Raw genomic sequence first — 18,074 nt, 5'->3', positions numbered from 1 at the left:
GAACAGAACTAGAATGATTGTGAAGTATGTGAATGAGGCTAGTTGGTCGATGATGATGAAGGGGTGTTCTACTGGCTGGCTGCCTACTCAGGTTAGGATGAGGACATTGGCGACTAGGGTTCAGAATAGGGTTTGTGATAGGGGACGGAAGGGTATTGATCATAGTTTTGATGTATGTAGTAGTGGGGTGAGGAACAGGATGAGGATTGAGGCAGCTAGAGCTACTACGCCTCCTAGTTTGTTTGGGATGGATCGGAGGATGGCGTAAGCAAATAGGAAAGATCACTCGGGTTTGATGTGAGGAGGGGTGACTAGTGGGTTGGCTGGGGTGAAGTTTTCTGGGTCACCTAGGAGGCTGAGGGAGAATAGGGCTAGTGAGACAAGTAGGGAGAGCATTAGGACGAATCCTAGGATGTCTTTGATGGTGTAGTATGGGTGGAAGGGGATCTTGTCACAGTCTGAGGGAATGCCTAGCAGGTTGTTTGAGCCTGTTTTGTGGAGGAAGGTGAGATGGACAAGAGTAAGGCCTACGATGACGAAGGCAAGGAGGAAGTGGAGAGAAAGAATCGGGTCAGTGCAGGGTTGTCAACAGAGAACCCGCCTCAGGCTCACTTGACTAGTGTTTGCCCGATGTAAGGGATGGCAGAGAATAGGTTTGTGATTACTGCAGCTCCTAAGAATGATATTTGGCCTCACGGTAGGACATATCCTACAAAAGCAGTTGCTATGAGGGTTAGGAGGAGGATGACTCCAATGTTTCAGGTTTCTTTGTTTAGGTATGTGTCGACGGAAGGAGACCAGGACATCAATTAGATCATCACAGGCCCGATTTTATTGATTAGTACAGCAGGGTAAATACAGTTCATAATGAGCTTCATACATATTGCAAAAGTTGAGCTCAGGATTGGTTAGTTACATATCAGCAACTACGCCTACTTCTGCATTCTTATGGTTATACTTTTGATACTTTCTACATATTCTCAGGAAGAATCTCTCTTCCCTATCCTCATGTTGCAGCAAGGGCAGTCTTTCCTTGCCTGTCATTGGTCACCGACTGCTGACTTCTCCTTTCAGCTTACTGACTGCTGACTTCCCTCTCTCAGCTTAACCAGCGGCATTATGTCAGCATGGCCTTTCTCAGCTAACCAACTATTAATAATATCCTCCACAGGTATAAGCCGTAGTAGAGTCCTCGGCCGATGCGTAGGTAGATGCAGATGAAGAAGAAGGAGGCTCCGTTTGTGTGGAGGTTGCGGATGAGTCAGCCGAATTGTACGTCTCGGCATATGTGAGCGACAGAGGAGAAGGCTAGATTGGTTATTAATAATATCCTCCACATTTCCCCCGTTTTCTTCTTGAGCAAGAAGGCTAGTGTGCCAGGTTTTTGCTATTGTACGGCTGACCATGTTTTGAATACAATTAAAGACACAAGGCAAAATAAGCAAAAACAGTAAAATTACACTCCGAAGTCCTATGGCATAGATCACAATGTTCCTCAGCCATGACCCAAGTCCTAAGCTTTTAAGCCATTCACCAATTCCTAATCCTTCTTCTTCCTTGAGACTGTGAAGTCCCTGTTGCAGTTCTTTTATCTTAGTGGGAATGGACACCGAATGATCAGACAAATTCATGCAACACATTCCCTCAAACTCTTCACATCCATGCCCTTGTGCTAAGAGCAAAAAATCTACAGCAGCTTTATTCTGCAAAACAGCATGGTTAACACTCTGCACATCTGCGGTTAGCATGTCTAGAATTTGTGATGTCTTGTTTAGCTCATCCTTTGCCCAGCACCCTAATTGCTTTGCTAAATTCATAGCTTTATTGGCAGATCCTCCTGGCAAGATAGTTGAAACTACCACTTGTTTGAATGTACCCCAAAACTGTGGATCTCCTATCTGGCTGCAGTCTAAGTCATGTATGCTACGTCTCTTCCTGTTTGAATTTAGACTCAGCTGCATTAGCAAGGATACGTTAGGGTGAAACAATGACAATTTCCCCAAATGACAGGATCCACCCTGTGGTTTGGCTGGTATACCATTCCACGCCCTGTCTCCACAAATCAAAAATATTCCTATGGGTAATTTCATTGGTGCGGTGATATTTGTGCCGTTACATTGACTGTAATGCTGCGGAGAGAATTTACTCACATTCAGGGATCAATCTAGGGTGGCCCATGTTTCTTTAGGTTGGTTTAAATTCTGAGCATCCGAAAATTTGAAGCTAAACCATCCGCCAGCTGTCGTGTTAGACATACTGGCGTTTGTACTTCCAAAAAGATCCAATTCCTCAGGAGGAGAATGCAAAGAAGTGTTAAGTGATTGGATTAGTAAGCATTGGCGATAACCATCACTCTGACTTGCAGTATACCCTTGTTGTACTGGCAGTGTGATGTTTGACATGTTAGACATACATAAGGTTTGATTGTTTATCAAACTGCAAAATTCTCCAGGAGACCACAGCGGAAGTCCCACCAGGCATGTTCGAAATGGGTTAGTGACTCCTCCAAGACTAAGACAAAGCGATGATTGGTTAGTTTGATTAGCAAGTGTCACCCATAAATTTTCTCTTGGTTGACTAAAGTGTGTTATTCCTACTGCTTCACTTGCTACAGCATTGAGCAGTATAACAAGAACAAACCTCATTTTTCTTTCTGCTTGCTTTGTTTTTCCTTTCTTCGTTGTCTTTTCCCTGGTTTGCTAGATTGTCTATTGTAAGGCTGAGTCAGTTTTTGAATATACTAACTCTAAATCAGCATCCTTGCTTACAGGTAGAGCATGAGGTAAGTTTGAAGGCTCACTGATATCCTTACTCAGATGAAATCGTTCCCTTTTTTGCCTTCCTTTTCTTATCTATCTTCAATCTTGCTGCTCCTAATTTTACTGGTCCTGCCACTTGCAAACTCAATTTTTGCAACTTTTCAATGCAGCAATCTAGTGCTCTATCAGGATTCCTCTTGAAGGGTCCTACAATTGAATGCTGTGTTAAAGGTACTAATTTCCTACACCTTATAGAAACTATGCGTGATTTACTTTGAACCTTAATTCTATTCACAATACATTGTAACTCCCATCGATAATAAGCAAGAATTTTCTGTTCAGGAGACTCATAAAGATTTAAAGCTATATATGCATTTTGCCCTGTTTGTCTCCTTAATTCATCTTGCCAGCTTTTACCCCACGTGTACTCGTGCTCACAAGTGTGACACCACAAATCCCACAATAATGATTGTTCTATCCAAAAAGTTCTATCACAACCCCCACAACGTAGGGCTATCCAAGCAGCACAATGTGGATTGTGACAGTCAAGGCAATGTTCTTTCGCTGGATTTGTTAAACGAAAGGTTGATAATGAGTCAATAAAACCAATCAACTCCTGGGCTGTCCGGTAGTGATGTGTCAGTGCTCTGTCCACCGCTTTCGAGTACCCCTTCAATTGTAACAGTAGTGGTTGTAGGACTAGAAGCAGTTTCTTCCCCAGTCGCTCCTTGTCCTCCTCCGTAAGGCGATCCACCAGAGGCTGCATCAAAAACAGGTTTAGTCCACTTAGCAGGCACCCACAAAGGCCCTGTAGGTGAGGAAACACAAAGATACCCCCGACCCCAATATAATACTTTTGCAGGTTTTTCCCATAATCCTGTACTCGGGTTCTTATACTTGACCCAGACCTCTGTTTCCTTAGTAGTTTCCTGACTTGACCTCGGGTGATGTTTAATTGCAGGGGGGGGTATCGTCTTCCCCAAAAATACATAAATGGTTAATCACATACAGAACCTTAGCCAAACATGCTTGTGGATCTCTCAAATCTTGATGTTTTTCAATATACTGCTTAAGGGTGCCGTTTGCTCTTTCCACTATTGCCTGTCCAGTAAGGGAGTATGGAATACCTGTCACATGCTTAACAGACCACTGATTCAAAAATTTCTAGCACTTACTAGGACTCTAGCACTTACATAAGCTGGACCATTATCCATTTTGATACTCTTTGGTACTCCCATAACAGCGACGCAACTTAACAGGTGTCTGGTAACGTGTATAGCTTTCTCTCCTGCCTGAGCCGTAGCCCATATGTAATGACTATATGTATCTATAGTGACGTGCACATGCTTGACTTTACCAAATCTAGCTATGTGTGTAACATCCATTTGCCATTTCTCATTTATTTCTAAACCTCGAGGATTAACCCCGATGCCTAGACCTATTCCACCATTATGATAACTACATGTTGGACATGCTCTAACAATGGCCTTGGCTTCTGACAAACTCAGCTCAAAGTGTTTTGCTAATCCTCTTGCATTTTGATGATACCTACTATGTGCTTCTCTGGCCAATGTATGCTTATCAATAGGACAAGAATTATCAATGGGTAGGGTAACCAATTTATCTGCACGTTCATTCCCTTCTCCTAAACCTTCAGACCATTTATGACTCCTAATATGAATCACAGAATACGCTGCTTTTGTCTCCCGTAAAGCTTTCCTTAACTGTATCAGTAACTCATACAATCATTTATTATTCACTTCCTTAATTGCCGCTTCCTCTATCCGTCTGACTACTCCTGTGACATACATAGAGTCTGTGACCACATTTAAAGGTTCCTGTAAGTTGGACACTGCCCATACTACTGCTAACAATTCCAGAGTTTGTAAGCTATCTGCAAGGTCTGCTGTGAGGAGTTGATGCTTCCATTGTCCTTTTTCTTGCCAGGTGACAGCAGCACGCCTTGATTTCTTTCCTGCATCTGTAAAAGCTGTAATAGCTCCTTCTATGGGGTATTTTTCTCTCAAAGGTCGAGTGATCCAGTTCTATTCTGTCATCCATTGCAAAACTCTAGGCACTAATTTGCTAGTCTCTACTTTAGCAAATGATGTCAATAATGCTTCCTGTAAATCCTTCGAATTAATCAAGTACCAGTCCAAGGTTTCTTCTTCCATAGGCAATCTAATGCTAGCAGGTTCTCTACCATCCACTTCAAGAATTCTGAGACACCCCTTTTTAATTAATGCAGCCAATTGTTCAATTTTTGAAGATATTGTTTTCTTATGCTGTAGTGGTGGTGACAACCATTCCAACACCCGTATCTCCCCCGTTTTCTTTTGTAGTTGAGAGAGAGCACCAGGCAAATGGCAAGGGCTATTCCAAATAGTAAGGTCAATGGGATGATCAAGTTGTCGACGAGACACATACCCTTGCTGTACACAATTACTAATTTGCTGCAAAGCAAGATGATGCTCCTTTGTCAGGTGTACAGGAGTAGTAGGGTCAACGCCCTTTAACAAAGGCCAAAGGGTTTCTAATAAATGATTTGGTATTCCCACAATGGGCTTCAGCCACTGTAAGTCTCCCAGCAACTTCTGTGCATCGTGTAGAGTCTTAATGTCCAATTGTAATTCAAATTTTTGAGGTATTACTATCTGATCCGTCAAAGTCCATCCCAAATATTTCCAGGGCCTTGTAGTTTGAATTTTCTCTGTAGCAATAACAAGTGAATATGCAGCAAGTGTATTTTTAATGCTGTTAATCTGTAAAGAGGAGAATGGCTGTTGCTGTGCAAACAAAATATCGTCCATGTAATGATATATTATAGTTGCTGGCCATTTGCGACGTAGTGGCTATAATGCAGCATCAACATAAAGCTGATATAAAGTGGGGAAGTTGCGCATGCCTTGCGGAAGAGATGTCCATTCAAATCTTTTATCCGGTTCTCCACAATTTATTGCTGGTAAAGTAAAAGCAAACCTCTTCATATCATCAGGATGCAGCCCAATAGTGAAAAAACAATTCTTTAGGTCAATAATTAAAAGTGGCCAGTGTTCTGGAATCATAGCTGGATTTGGAAGACCAGGCTGTAAGGCCCCCATTGGTTCCATCTGGTCATTTACAGCCCTCAAATCATGTATCAAACGATATTTCCCTGATTTCTTTTTGATTACAAAAATAGGTGTATTCCAAGGGCTCGTGGATAGTCGTAGGTGTCCCTTTGTATATTGTTCCTTTACCAATTCATGGGCATGCATAAGACTCTCCCCTTTTAATGGCCATTGCTTAACCATCACCGGTGTATCCGTTTTCCAGGTGAGTGGAATGGGGAAAGTCCAAGCAATGGCAATTACCCCAAAGGGTGCTGATTAGTTAACACCACTCCCAATTGTGTTAAAATGTCCCTTCCAATTAAACAGGAAACTGTAGGAGGCAGTTGAACAATTGAAAACACAGCAGATACTTGTCGATTCTCAATGCACACAGACAAAAGCGGCGATCTGCTTGCCAATGTAAATCCTCCTACTCCTGTGAGCATGTTTGATGATGGAAATAGAGGCCAATGTTGTGGCCACGCTTCTGGAGAAATGATGCTGGTATCTGCTCCTGTATCCAAAAATCCATAAAGGGTTATGCTTTGATGCCCATAAGTAATTAAAACCTTTTGCTTTGATCTATTTTGTAAATCCACAGTCAAAAGTGTAACGCCAGTAGAGCCAAAACCTTTTTCATTCCGTGTTTGCCCAGTAAATGATTGTATTCCCGATGTCATTTGTGATAGTGGTACCAATTGTGTGATGCGTTGTCCTTTTGTAATTTTAATCGGAGGATAAAGGGTGTAAACCAGGTGAGATGGACGAGAGTAAGGCCTACGATGACGAAGGCAAGGAGGAAGTGGAGAGAAAGAATCGGGTCAGTGCAGGGTTGTCAACAGAGAACCCGCCTCAGGCTCACTTGACTAGTGTTTGCCCAATGTAAGGGATGGCAGAGAATAGGTTTGTGATTACTGCAGCTCCTAAGAATGATATTTGGCCTCACGGTAGGACATATCCTACAAAAGCAGTTGCTATGAGGGTTAGGAGGAGGATGACTCCAATGTTTCAGGTTTCTTTGTTTAGGTATGTGTCGACGGAAGGAGACCAGGACATCAATTAGATCATCACAGGCCCGATTTTATTGATTAGTACAGCAGGGTAAATACAGTTCATAATGAGCTTCATACATATTGCAAAAGTTGAGCTCAGGATTGGTTAGTTACATATCAGCAACTACGCCTACTTCTGCATTCTTATGGTTATACTTTTGATACTTTCTACATATTCTCAGGAAGAATCTCTCTTCCCTATCCTCATGTTGCGGCAAGGGCAGTCTGTCCGTGCCTGTCATTGGACACCGACTGCTGACTTCTCCTTTCAGCTTACTGACTGCTGACTTCCCTCTCTCAGCTTAACCAGCAGCATTATGTCAGCATGGCCTTTCTCAGCTAACCAACTATTAATAATATCCTCCACAGGTATAAGCCGTAGTAGAGTCCTCGGCCGATGCGTAGGTAGATGCAGATGAAGAAGAAGGAGGCTCCGTTTGTGTGGAGGTTGCAGATGAGTCAGCCGAATTGTACGTCTCGGCATATGTGAGTGACAGAGGAGAAGGCTAGATTGGTATCTGCTGTGTAGTACATAGCTAGCAGAAGACCTGTGACGATTTGAGTAATTAAGCAAACGCCTACTAGATACCCAAAGTTTCATCATGTTGAGATGTTTGATGGCACTGGGAGGTCGATTAGGGCGTTGTTGATGATTTTGAGGATTTGGTGGTTTTTACAAAGGTTGAGGGCCATTGGTTATTTCTGTATGTGGATATGAGGATGATGAGAATGGATAAGGCGAATGATCCTAAGTAAGCTTTGATTAGGCCTGAGTGGAGGGTGGTGGCAGTTTTGGTTGCTATTAGTTGCAGGCTGGCTAGCCCCTCTGGACCTAGTATTTTGTATCAGGAGAGGTCAGTTAGGTGGGATGCGATGTTTTCTCCTCCTTTGAGGAAGTTGGTTATACTTAGGCAGTGGGTTAGGGGGTTAAAGTATCCTAGGGATGTTGAGAAGTTTTAGAAGGGAGCTTGTTTTGTGAGGATGAGTGTTTGGTCTATTTTTGAAATTTCTAGAACTAAAGCAATGCCTAGGGCTGTTACAATTAGGGAGGTTATTTTAATAGAGGGTGGCATGGTTATTGGAGGGGTTTTTGTGGGGATGATGAATGAGGTGATGAGGAATCCTGCCAGGATGCTTCCCAGCACAAGGCGAGTGACAGGGGAAGTTACTGCGGGGTTGTTTTCACTTACTGGGGTCAAGGGCGGAATTCAAACAAAGCCGGTCTGTACTAGTACGGTTATGCGGATTGTGTGTACCGTGGTGAATGATGTGGCTAGAAGGGTTAGGAGTAGGGCTCAAGTGTTTGAGGAGGATGTGTTTAGGCTTTCAATTATTTGGTCTTTTGAGTAGAATCCTGCTAGGAACGATGTTCCTGTTAGGGCGAGGTTGCCGATGGTAAGGCATGCAGTGGTTGTGGAGAGTATTTTTTGGAGTCCTCCTATTTTTCACATGTCCTGTTCTCCATTTAAGCTGTGAATGATGGAGCCTGAGCATAGGAAGAGCATGGCTTTGAAGAATGTGTGAGTTGAGATGTGGAGGAAGGCTAGTTCGGGTAGGTTTAGTTCAATTGTGACTATTATTAGTCCTAGTTGGCTTGAAGTGGAGAAGGCAATGATTTTTTTAATGTTGTTTTGGGTGAGGGCGCACATGGCTCCAAATAGTGAGGATAAAGCTCCTAGGCAGAGGCACAGGGTTTGGGTGGTTTGGTTATTATTGAATAGAGGGTGGGTTCGGATAAGTAGGAAAATTCCAGCAACTACTATTGTGCTGGAGTGGAGTAGGGCGGATACGGGCGTTTGCCCTTCTATTGCAGCTGGGAGTCATGGCTGGAGGCCGAATTGAGCGGATTTTCTGGTTGCAGCTAGGATGAGACCTAGTAGAGGTAGTGTAGGAGATTAGGATGGGGTAGGAAGTTGTTGGATTTCTCAGGTGTTTGTGGTGGAGCCTAGTTGTGCTATGCAAAGGATAAGTCTGATGTCTCTGATTCAGTTGTAAATTACGACTTGGAGGGCGGCGGTGTCGGCCTCTGCTCGGCCGTGTCATCAGCTGATTAGTAGGAAGGTTATGATTCCAACTCCATCTCAGGAAATGAACAGGACAAATAGGTTGTTGGCAATGATTAGGATGAGTATGGTGATTAGGAAGAATAGTAGGTAGTTGTTCCCAGAATTCAGGGAAGATTCTTTCCTTCTACAGTTTCTCCTGAAATAATCTGACTGTCTACCTTGACCCTTGACTGAGTGCTAAAATAGTGATCTTCCCATTGCAATGAAATGCAAACTCCAAAGCAGTGAGTGTCTGCTCAAGAACCATGGAGATGCTGCTGTGCTGTTTCACAACAGAAATGCCAGAGCTCAGAGGGATTTTGGGGAAGATTTTCTGGGCAACAGTTTCCAGCAAGTTTAGAAGAATTGGTGCATGCAACTGATTTTTTTTAAAAAGTACCTGAAGGAGAGGATTTTAGAAGCATTTTTATGGTTTTGGTAGAACAGTAGCATTGAGTGTTAAAGAAGAACCTGCATTTTCTTGGTTATGTTTTTAGTCATTTACTGGCAAAACAGGCCAAATTGTAGGCACAACCAAGAACATTGTCCTGATCTCTTGCTGGCTGTGTGAATGAAACGTGTCTCCTGGAGGGAAGTTGGCAAACAGGAAATCAGCTTGTTTGGGTTTACTTGTTCTGTGGGATTCAACAGCCCAGGCAGTTTTCTCACAGCATCTGACTCATTTCCCGTGCCCACTACAGGTCACCTCAGGCGTGTATTCAGCGGTGCTGATTCTGAGCTGAGTGAGAAAGGGACATTTCATGTTCCTGGTGTTTAAGAATTCTAGAGCTAGCTGTCACCTTGGCCAGTAGCAGTAGAGGACCGGCTAGGGAGACCGAAAGAAAATCCATTTTGATGCCTTCAACAAAGGTAACAAAGGCGTAAGTGGATAGTTCCTAGTTTCCCTCTCAGAGTCCTGAAGAACTACAAACTCAGTTTTGCAGAGAAAATGTCACTTGCTGACAGCAGCCAGAGGAGAACACTGAACTAAGAGCAACATGCCAGAGAGTAGAATTAGCCCAGTTCAATTTAGTCAGAGAGACTGAGAATTCTATTCCTGTCAATTTAGTGACATCTCCTTAGAAGATGCAGTTGTGGAACAAGAAGGCCATCTTGAAAAGGTGGATGCTGTATTTGAAGTCAAACAGGCAACTTTTTGCCTGGAGAGCTGTGTGGGCCAAAAGGAGCCAGGGGTGGTGGCCTTGAGTACCTGAAGATGAGACAGCGTGTGGCCAGGTGGCCAAGAAAGCCAAGGGCATGGTGGCCTGAGTCAGCAGCAGTGGGGCAGCAGGAGCAGGGCAGTGAGCGTGGCCCTGTGCTGGGCAGCGCCACGGCCACAGCTGAGGTCATTCTTGGAGTTCCTCTTGGATCCCATGAACAACAGGCTTCGGCCCACAAGGAGAATTTGTGCTGCTTTGTGATGCAGGAGAACTTCCCAGGCTCTTTTGCATTTGCTGTAGGGAAGATTGGTTATTGCTTGGTATAAATTCACAGACCAATACAGAGCGTTTGCTTTGTCTTGTCGGGGCATGGTTGCCACCTCGTCATAGTGACATCAGAAGGTTGCCTTGGTGCATGGAAGGCCTGAGTGTCAGAGCAGCCCTAGGCCTTGCCCAGTGCAGGAGGAACCTCGTGTATGAGTCATTTTTCGGTGGGCACTTGCACACTTTCAAACGCCTTGTTTTTTCTGGTGTTGCAGCACAGCCTGCAAACTTGCAGAGCAGTGCTATAATGATTCACCATCTTGCTCCTGCGCTTTTTGCTGTATATGGTGTTTCCTTTTCAATCTACTATTTGACTCTTTTTTCACATAAGTAGAGACAAGATAAGAAGAGCAAGAGCCGTTTTTCCCCTGACTCTCTCTGTTATTGCAGAAGAAGCCAAAGAGGAGCAAAATGAGGTGGATGACAACAACCCTCCAACGTTGTTCTCACCGCCCTATTCCAGACCTGTAAGTGCCAGTTGTGTGTGGTGCTGTCTTTAGTGCAAGGCAGAGCTGCAAGTTTTGGAGCAGCCAGTACTTTGCTGTTGCAGGCTGAGGATGCTGGGTGCTGGAGTCCTGCCAGGAGCTAGGGATTTCCTCTAGGCAGTGACCGCAGAACTTGGCCTTTGACCTGTCCTGTTGGGGCAGTGCAGAGCTGGGGGCTCCGGCTGTGCTTCTGGCTGCTTGGTTCAGGGAAGCTCCATCTCTGGACTTGTGTGGGGTCATGTCCAAGGGCACATGTGGTAGTGCTGGAGGTCAAAAGGCTTTCTTGGTTTCTTTTCCCTTTTTGGAAAGGTGTCTTTGGCTTGTGCAAGTGTTCTGCAGTTTTCTTGAGTTGTTCTTCACTTGTAGAGTCACTGCTGACTCAATTGACTTTTGGCTTTTGAGAAGCTGCAAACAGCAGACGGGGAAAGTTTCTGCTGATCCATTTTGCACTGAAGTCTGCAACTTTGGCAAGTGCCTTGGAGCCCAGAGTGGGGGTGAAGTTGCAAGTCTTTGACTGCTGTCTTATGTTGCTCAGAAAAGGAAGGCCATCTTGAAATGGTGCCTGCTGTATCTGAAGTGAAATAGGCAATTTTGTGGCTGGGGAGCTGCATAGGCCAAAACAAGCCAGGGTTGCTGCCGGTCTTGAGCAGCTGAAGATGAGGCAGCGTGTGGCCAGGTGGCCAAGAAGGCCAAGGGCATGGTGGCCTGTGTCAGCAGCAGTGGGGCAGCAGGAGCAGGGCAGTGAGCGTGGCCCTGTGCTGGGCAGCGCCGCGGCCACAGCTGGAGTGCTGTGTGCAGTTGTGGGCCCCTGGGAAGCAGAGAGTCATGGAGGGGCTGCAGCGTGTGCACAGAAGGACAGGGGAGCTGGGCAAGGGGGTGGAGCACAAGGCCAGTGAGGAGGCGCAGAAGAAGCTTCTGCTTGGACATGAGGAGCCTCATGAGGGACCTTCAGCATTTCCCCAGTGCATCCAAATATTTGAGCTGCTTTTGGAAGCAACTTCTCCCCCTTTTTTCCTTAGTAGTTTTTTTTTTTTTTTTGTTTGCTGGGAGGAAGAGGCTTTTTCATTTTCTTTTTCTCCCAGCTAAAGTTGTTTTCATCATTTTTTTCTGCCCTTTTATAGCACTGGGACTGAGTCTGCTAGAATTTTAATTTCCAATGTATCACTTCTGGAGAATGCAGTAGTTTTGCATGAGAACACATCATTCTGTGCAGGGACCTTGGTGCAGAAGGAGCTGTTGTGGTTCCGGCATGGCCTCACACATCACTTTGAGCTTAGTAGTGACCGTGCCTTTTTGCAGCCCAGGGAATCAGTGTGTGTTGTTTGGGAATTGAGCAGCAGGTCAATGCCCTTGCATTCCAGCTGCTCCTCAGAGATTACAGGAGCTGGAGGGAGATGGGCTTTATTTCTCATTCCAGCCACTTTAGCACCACCAGTGTGGTTGAGTCCAAGAGAAGAACTTGCCCGAGCACAGATGCACAAAGAGTGCAATTCCCAGTGCAATGCTCTGGGTCTGATCCCTTTCCGTAAGGACCTACACGCTCCAGATTCCCCAGGCGTGTGCTTTTTTGAAGCAACAGGAGAGCAGTCTCAGGATTGTAATTGAGCAGGGCACTGGCTACCAAGTTCTGATGTCTGTAGCAACACAGAGGGGACAGTAAAGAGAGATTTCAGTAACGAAATCTGTCAATCTCTCTCTCTCTCTCTCTCTCTCTATCTATGTAACATTTGCATAATTGAATCTTCCTGGCTCTGGTCCGAGGCAGTTGGAGGTGCAAAGCTCACCTAAAACATCCCTTTCTGGCTAGGATTAGACACATATTCCCTCGACTGATTCTGAGCAGGCAGAGATGTTTCCCCCTCCAGATATGATGGTTTTCCCTTTAGAGTTGTTTCCCTCCTCTGGCCTCTTCTGCCCTGAAGTCTCCAATTAATTCTTTCAATTTCTGCCTGTCCTAGAGAGGTGCAACAATTCCATGTTTAGGTGGTGTTTGGTGACTCTGGTCATACATGCATTACGTGACACGTGGTTTCCTTCACTGGCATCCCCAGGGCTGTGTAAGTGCATTCGTTCATGGGGCCTTAGGAGAGTCTCTTTCCCTCAGCAGCAGCAGCAGCAGCAGCAGCAGGGAGCGGTGGAGGGTCAGGACGAGGAGGAGGTGCCTGCCCTGGCCCTTTGCGCCCAGGCCCCAGGCCGGGAGGGCTCTGGCTGCAGCAGGGCGCTCTTCGGGCAGCCCCTGGCAGCCTCTGCACGGAGCACAGCGCGCTGCCCCGTCCTGCTTGTGCCACTTTTTTTCAACAATACCCTAGCTCCTCTTCACAAGGAAAAAACTCCAGCAATGTAAAAAGAGCTAATTCAAGTACAGTTCTATCTGCCTTTGTATTGTAGTTCAGGGCATGTATTTTTTTGTCTAGAATTTCATGATTTTTATGAAAACATGCATTCATATCTGCACATTTTTGTGGTTTTAATTATTCATATACCAAAACACTCCTTTTTAAACTCTTGATTTATTGCAGTTGATAATTCTGACGTTGTATATTTTAAAATGTCATACAACAACACCCTTTGGGTAGTTTTTCTCACACTTAAAAAAAAAACATGTAAGTAATTTTAGTCTCTGTCTCTCCAAGTTGGTTCATACTGGCCTGTTTTAAATCAGGGCTATAATACTTTTAGAGGCTTGAGAGAGGTCCAATGAAATGCACACCAGTGATTCCTCTTCTGCAATGTCCTGGCCCTGCCAGAAAGCCTCTTTTCACTTTTTTTTTCTCTCATTAGCTCAACTGCAAACACACGTTTAGTTGCAAACTTACACAAGATGAGCAAAATGAAAATGATGTGAGGGGCCTTTGGGAGCTCCTTGCTGATCTTTCTGCTTCTTCAGCTGTGCAAGGCTCTGATCCAGGCAAAGCGATTGCACTTAGTGCTACACAACCATTTGTCTGGAACTCTGCTGATTTCTAGGGACAGCTGGAGGCCTCAATCTCCCTAGGATGTTTTGGCTGAGCCAAGCTTTGCTGGGTTTTGGCTGCAAATACCATTGCCCTTGCTGTCTTATATCCACAAGTACCATGGCTGGGCAAAAACTGCCATGTGGGCCATCTTCCAAAGGCACTTTGGTCTGGAGTTTGTGACTGAATGAGAGCCTCATCCACTGCCAAACCACATGAAAAAAATCATGAAACAGAACTTCCCATCCTTAACAAACAACTGACAATTCAGAAGTGGATCTAGAGCATCGGAATGAAAAGGAAGGCAATCTTCCAATGGAGTTGTGCTTTCGGGAGTTTTTCTTCTGACTCCCACTCACAGCTGGCACTGGAAAAAGACACGTCTCTGCAAGCGTCAGTGTCTTCTGTCTGCCATCAGTTGTTTTGCTGCAACAATCAGAACAGGCAACAGGCTGGAGAGAGGCTCAGCTGATGCTAGCAACAGGAGCTGCCCCAAGGAGAAAAAAGAAATGAACTTTTACCTCCCAAACCCAGAGGCTCAAGCAGGATTCCTCTGGTTCCCAGAAATACAAAGAAATAGGGCTGAGAAGACCCTCTGCAGCTATGTGTTCATGCACAAGACTTTGCTGATGCCATTTGCGTTTTGCCTTTTTTTCTTTTCTATCTTTTCTGTATTCCTTGCACATCAATTTAGAGCTCTGTAGGCTACTCTATATGTGACTACTTTTCCCAGTCCATTTCCATGGCCTTTGCCTAAGTAGAAAGACAAACTTCCAGAGCTCCAAGCGCCGGCGGGTAGAAGGCCCCAGTGTTATCTTGGTTCTTCCTGGGACAGACCCCTCTGGGGAGATGGTGGACTCACCATCCCTGCAAGCCTTTAAAAGAAGACTGGATGTGGCACTCGGGGCCATGCTTTAGTTCACGTGTTAGGCCATGGGTTGGACTCGATGGTCTTGAAAGTATCTGTCTTCCAAGCCAGGGATTCTGTGATTTTGTGACTGAGGCAGCTTTTCCTGCAGCCCTGGAAAGGGCTGCGGGGGCACTTGGCCAAGGACCGGGATCAGGGCTCATGGAAAAGAAGCGAAGGGCTCAAGGCGAAGGCCGAGAGGGCAGAGCTGCCACAGCGCGGCTCAGAGAGAGCCTCATGTCCTCCTCCTCAACCTGCGCCCTCTGCGCTGCCCTTTGCGGCGCCGGCGGCTCCTCTCGTTGCGGGGCTCCAGGGCGTGCTGGGGACCGGGCCCCTCGTCTCCGGGAAGCGCCGGAGCCTCGGAGGCGAGCGGCAGACTATTGTGACCGGCAGGGGAGAGCTGCGGCTGCGGCCCTGGGCACGGCGAGCTGCCGCTATGGCCGGCTCCTGCCGCGGCTCCTGACTCTGCTCTGGCCTCTGCTCCTGCCCTGTGCGCACAGACACGGCCGAGGGCTGCCCGGCAGCTCCCTGCCGCTCCGCAGCGGGCCCGGCCGGGCTGCTGCTCTCTGCGGCCTCTGCCCGCCGCTGCCAGCCCCGCCGCGCTCCCGCCGGCCTCTGCCGCAGCCGGACCCACACGGGGAGGCAGCACATTGTGGCCAGCTCGGAAAAGCCCTGCCCGCAAACCGCCCGCCGCAGCCTCGGCCTCAGGGCACAGGCTGCCGGCGTCCTCGCAGCTGCGAGCCGGCCCGGGCCGCCTGCCGGCCTCGGCCACAGCTCCCGCCTGTGCCTCCATGGCCGCGGCTGCTCGGCACAGCGGGCTGAGCACAGCCAGTGCCAGCAGCAGCTCCTCACGGGCCCAGGCTCCGGGCGCTCCGAGCCCGCCCTCCCCCGAATCCCAGCCCTGAGGGGCTTGGCGTCCCAATGCATCCCCTGGGGACAGCAGGGTCGGCCGCTGAGCTCAGCCCAAGATGACACCACCAAGTGAACAATGGAAAATACACCAAATCCTCATCAGAGACAAGAGAAAACTCCCATGGTGCCTGACAGCCTGAAGCAACTGCCAATTACAGATCATTCCATCCATGTGGGAAAAGAGACTTTTGCGTTAAAGCAAAACAGTTATTAAAAAGGAGGACAGGAACAAACAACAAAGTTATTTGGACTCATGCTTCTTGTCTCTGTTAGAAAGGCCAAGAAATGCAATCCTTGCTCTTCTGACACAGCTCTCTCTGTTCATGGTGTGGGACAGCGAGTGCTGATGATATGCAGGACCTAATGCAAGGGACAGGGAGGAGGATGCAGCAGGCACAGTGCCAAGCTGACAGAGGGACGATCTCTGGCAGTGGCACTGAAGGAGAAGAGTTTGCAGGCAGCACAGAAAATGGCTCTTTTTTTCCCCTCTTCTTTCAGTGTTGCTAAGAATGTAGCCTGGAGCAAGCTGGGAACACCAGAGCATGGAGCCCTTTCCAGGCAGGGCTGCATCTGCTGAAGGGGCACAGGGAGCTCAGCAAGAATCACACACAAACCAGCAGGGGACTGAGGAGCCCCTCTGGTGGCAGTGAGCAGCCTCGGGCTCTGCTTACTGCTGCTGCCATTTTCTATTGAACCATCTCCAAGGACTTCTGTTGTGCTCTGTATTTCTAAGTGGTTTCCCCCTTGTTTTTTTTTTTTTTTTTTGTTTGTCTCCTGCACCTTGATTTCTCCAAATTTTCCTATCCTGTCAGCAGCAGCCCCTGTCCAGAACTGGCTCTAAAATATCAGCAAAGCAGCTAAGAACAACAACGGATGGTATCCTGTGGCTCAGGAATTCGTATGCCAGAGCCCTGCCTGTGCATTATGCTTTGTCAGGACCTCCTTTTCTGTGCAAAAACTAGTGAGCAGTGCAGTTTTTTTGCCTAAGAGCTCCTGAGAAGCAAATGTTGTGCTAGGTTTCTCAGAGTGTATCCGTTAAATTCGTTACTGGCAAACAGAAAGTAAGGCCAGGGTAGCAGAGCACCTGGGAGCTGGTCACTCCCTGCAAAGGGCTGGTGTATGATGTGAGAACACCACGTTCCAGGATGGGCAAGCAGGGTAAATGTGCTCAAGGTGCTGCAGGTGAGGTTTGGGCTCACTTACAGGGCAGTCAAGGGTGGTGAGCACTGCAAGATCCAGCTGCAGTCCCCATCCGCATCCCTTTCAGTGCTGGCTTTAGTGTGTCTGCAGCCTGGATCCAGAGTGCCCTGGGCGGCTCCTGAGGCTGCCTTTTCACTCAGGGTGAGGATGCCCAGGAGCCCCTGAGGCCGGCAGTGGAGACCAGGGCTGGGGCTTGTGGCCTGGCCGATGTGGCTCTGGGGGCTGGGACATGCCAGGGCATGGGTCACTGTCACTGCCCTCCGCAGCCCCGGCTAGCTCTGGGATGTTCCAGGGACAATGCCAAGAGTGGAGAACTGGCTAGACTAGGGTTTGCCTGAGCCAGAACCTCTAGGTCAGCTGCCTAGCAGTAGAGACCCCTGGAGGACCAAGTAGAGAAGACAGCAGAAGCTCTTCTGTGGTGTAAAGTGCAATGAATTTATTAGGAGCGGCTGAAAGAAGTACTTAACAGAAAATCCCCAAAGGGAAGCAAAAGTTAAAAGAACCCCCAACACCCCTGTGCACAGGTTTTTAAAATCTTTCAAAAACGGGGGTGGACACCATACAGTAACCAATAAGTGACTGTTGGGGTGTGGTTTCGAGGGCCACAACAAATCAGAACAAGGGGAGGAGAGAGGGTTGGGATAGAGATTGGATCTTGGGGTAAGAGACAGGGAACTTTCTGGAACAAAGGGTAGGGTTTGGGCTGATGGATGGGCCAAAGGGGCCGGATTGTCTTGACAGACGGGGAAAAATCTGGTGAGGAGGGAGGGGATTCCTTGAGAGACACGTAGGGAAGAGAGCATAACACGGGGGAGAAATTAACTGTAATAACTCGGGGAACACTTGAACATACCCCAAACTAACAGAACATTTGGCTCAATAAACTAACACACTGCAACACAGAAATTCAGGCTTTCAGCAGCTGAGAGGTGGCAGTGTTAGAACCCGCAGCAGCTGGTGAAAGCCATCTCTCTCCTTCAGGTTCTTGCTGTGTGCGAAGGTGCTGTGAGTTGTGGTGGCTGCACTCCCCCTTTGCTGGGAGGATGATCTGTACCAGGGGACGGCACAAAGCTGCCATGGTGAGCAGAACATGCTCAGAGCATTACAGTTCAGAGAATGGCACTGCCCCTGAAGGGCAAAAAGCTTGAAAGCATAGAATTCTGTGCAGAACCGTGTCACAAATT

At 47.1% G+C, this 18,074-nt stretch overlaps 1 pseudogene; it reads right to left on the bottom strand.

Annotated features, from left to right (window-relative positions):
* Positions 1 to 282: 282 nt before the first annotated feature.
* Positions 283 to 1,339, bottom strand: LOC131569186 (cytochrome b-like; annotated as a pseudogene).
* Positions 1,340 to 18,074: the final 16,735 nt, after the last annotated feature.

The sequence above is a fragment of the Ammospiza caudacuta genome, chromosome 29, assembly GCF_027887145.1.
Source record: "Ammospiza caudacuta isolate bAmmCau1 chromosome 29, bAmmCau1.pri, whole genome shotgun sequence".
Taxonomy (NCBI): Eukaryota; Metazoa; Chordata; class Aves; order Passeriformes; family Passerellidae; genus Ammospiza; species Ammospiza caudacuta.
The sequence above is the reverse complement of the archived record's forward strand: the minus strand, read 5'-3'. Positions and strand labels throughout refer to the sequence as shown.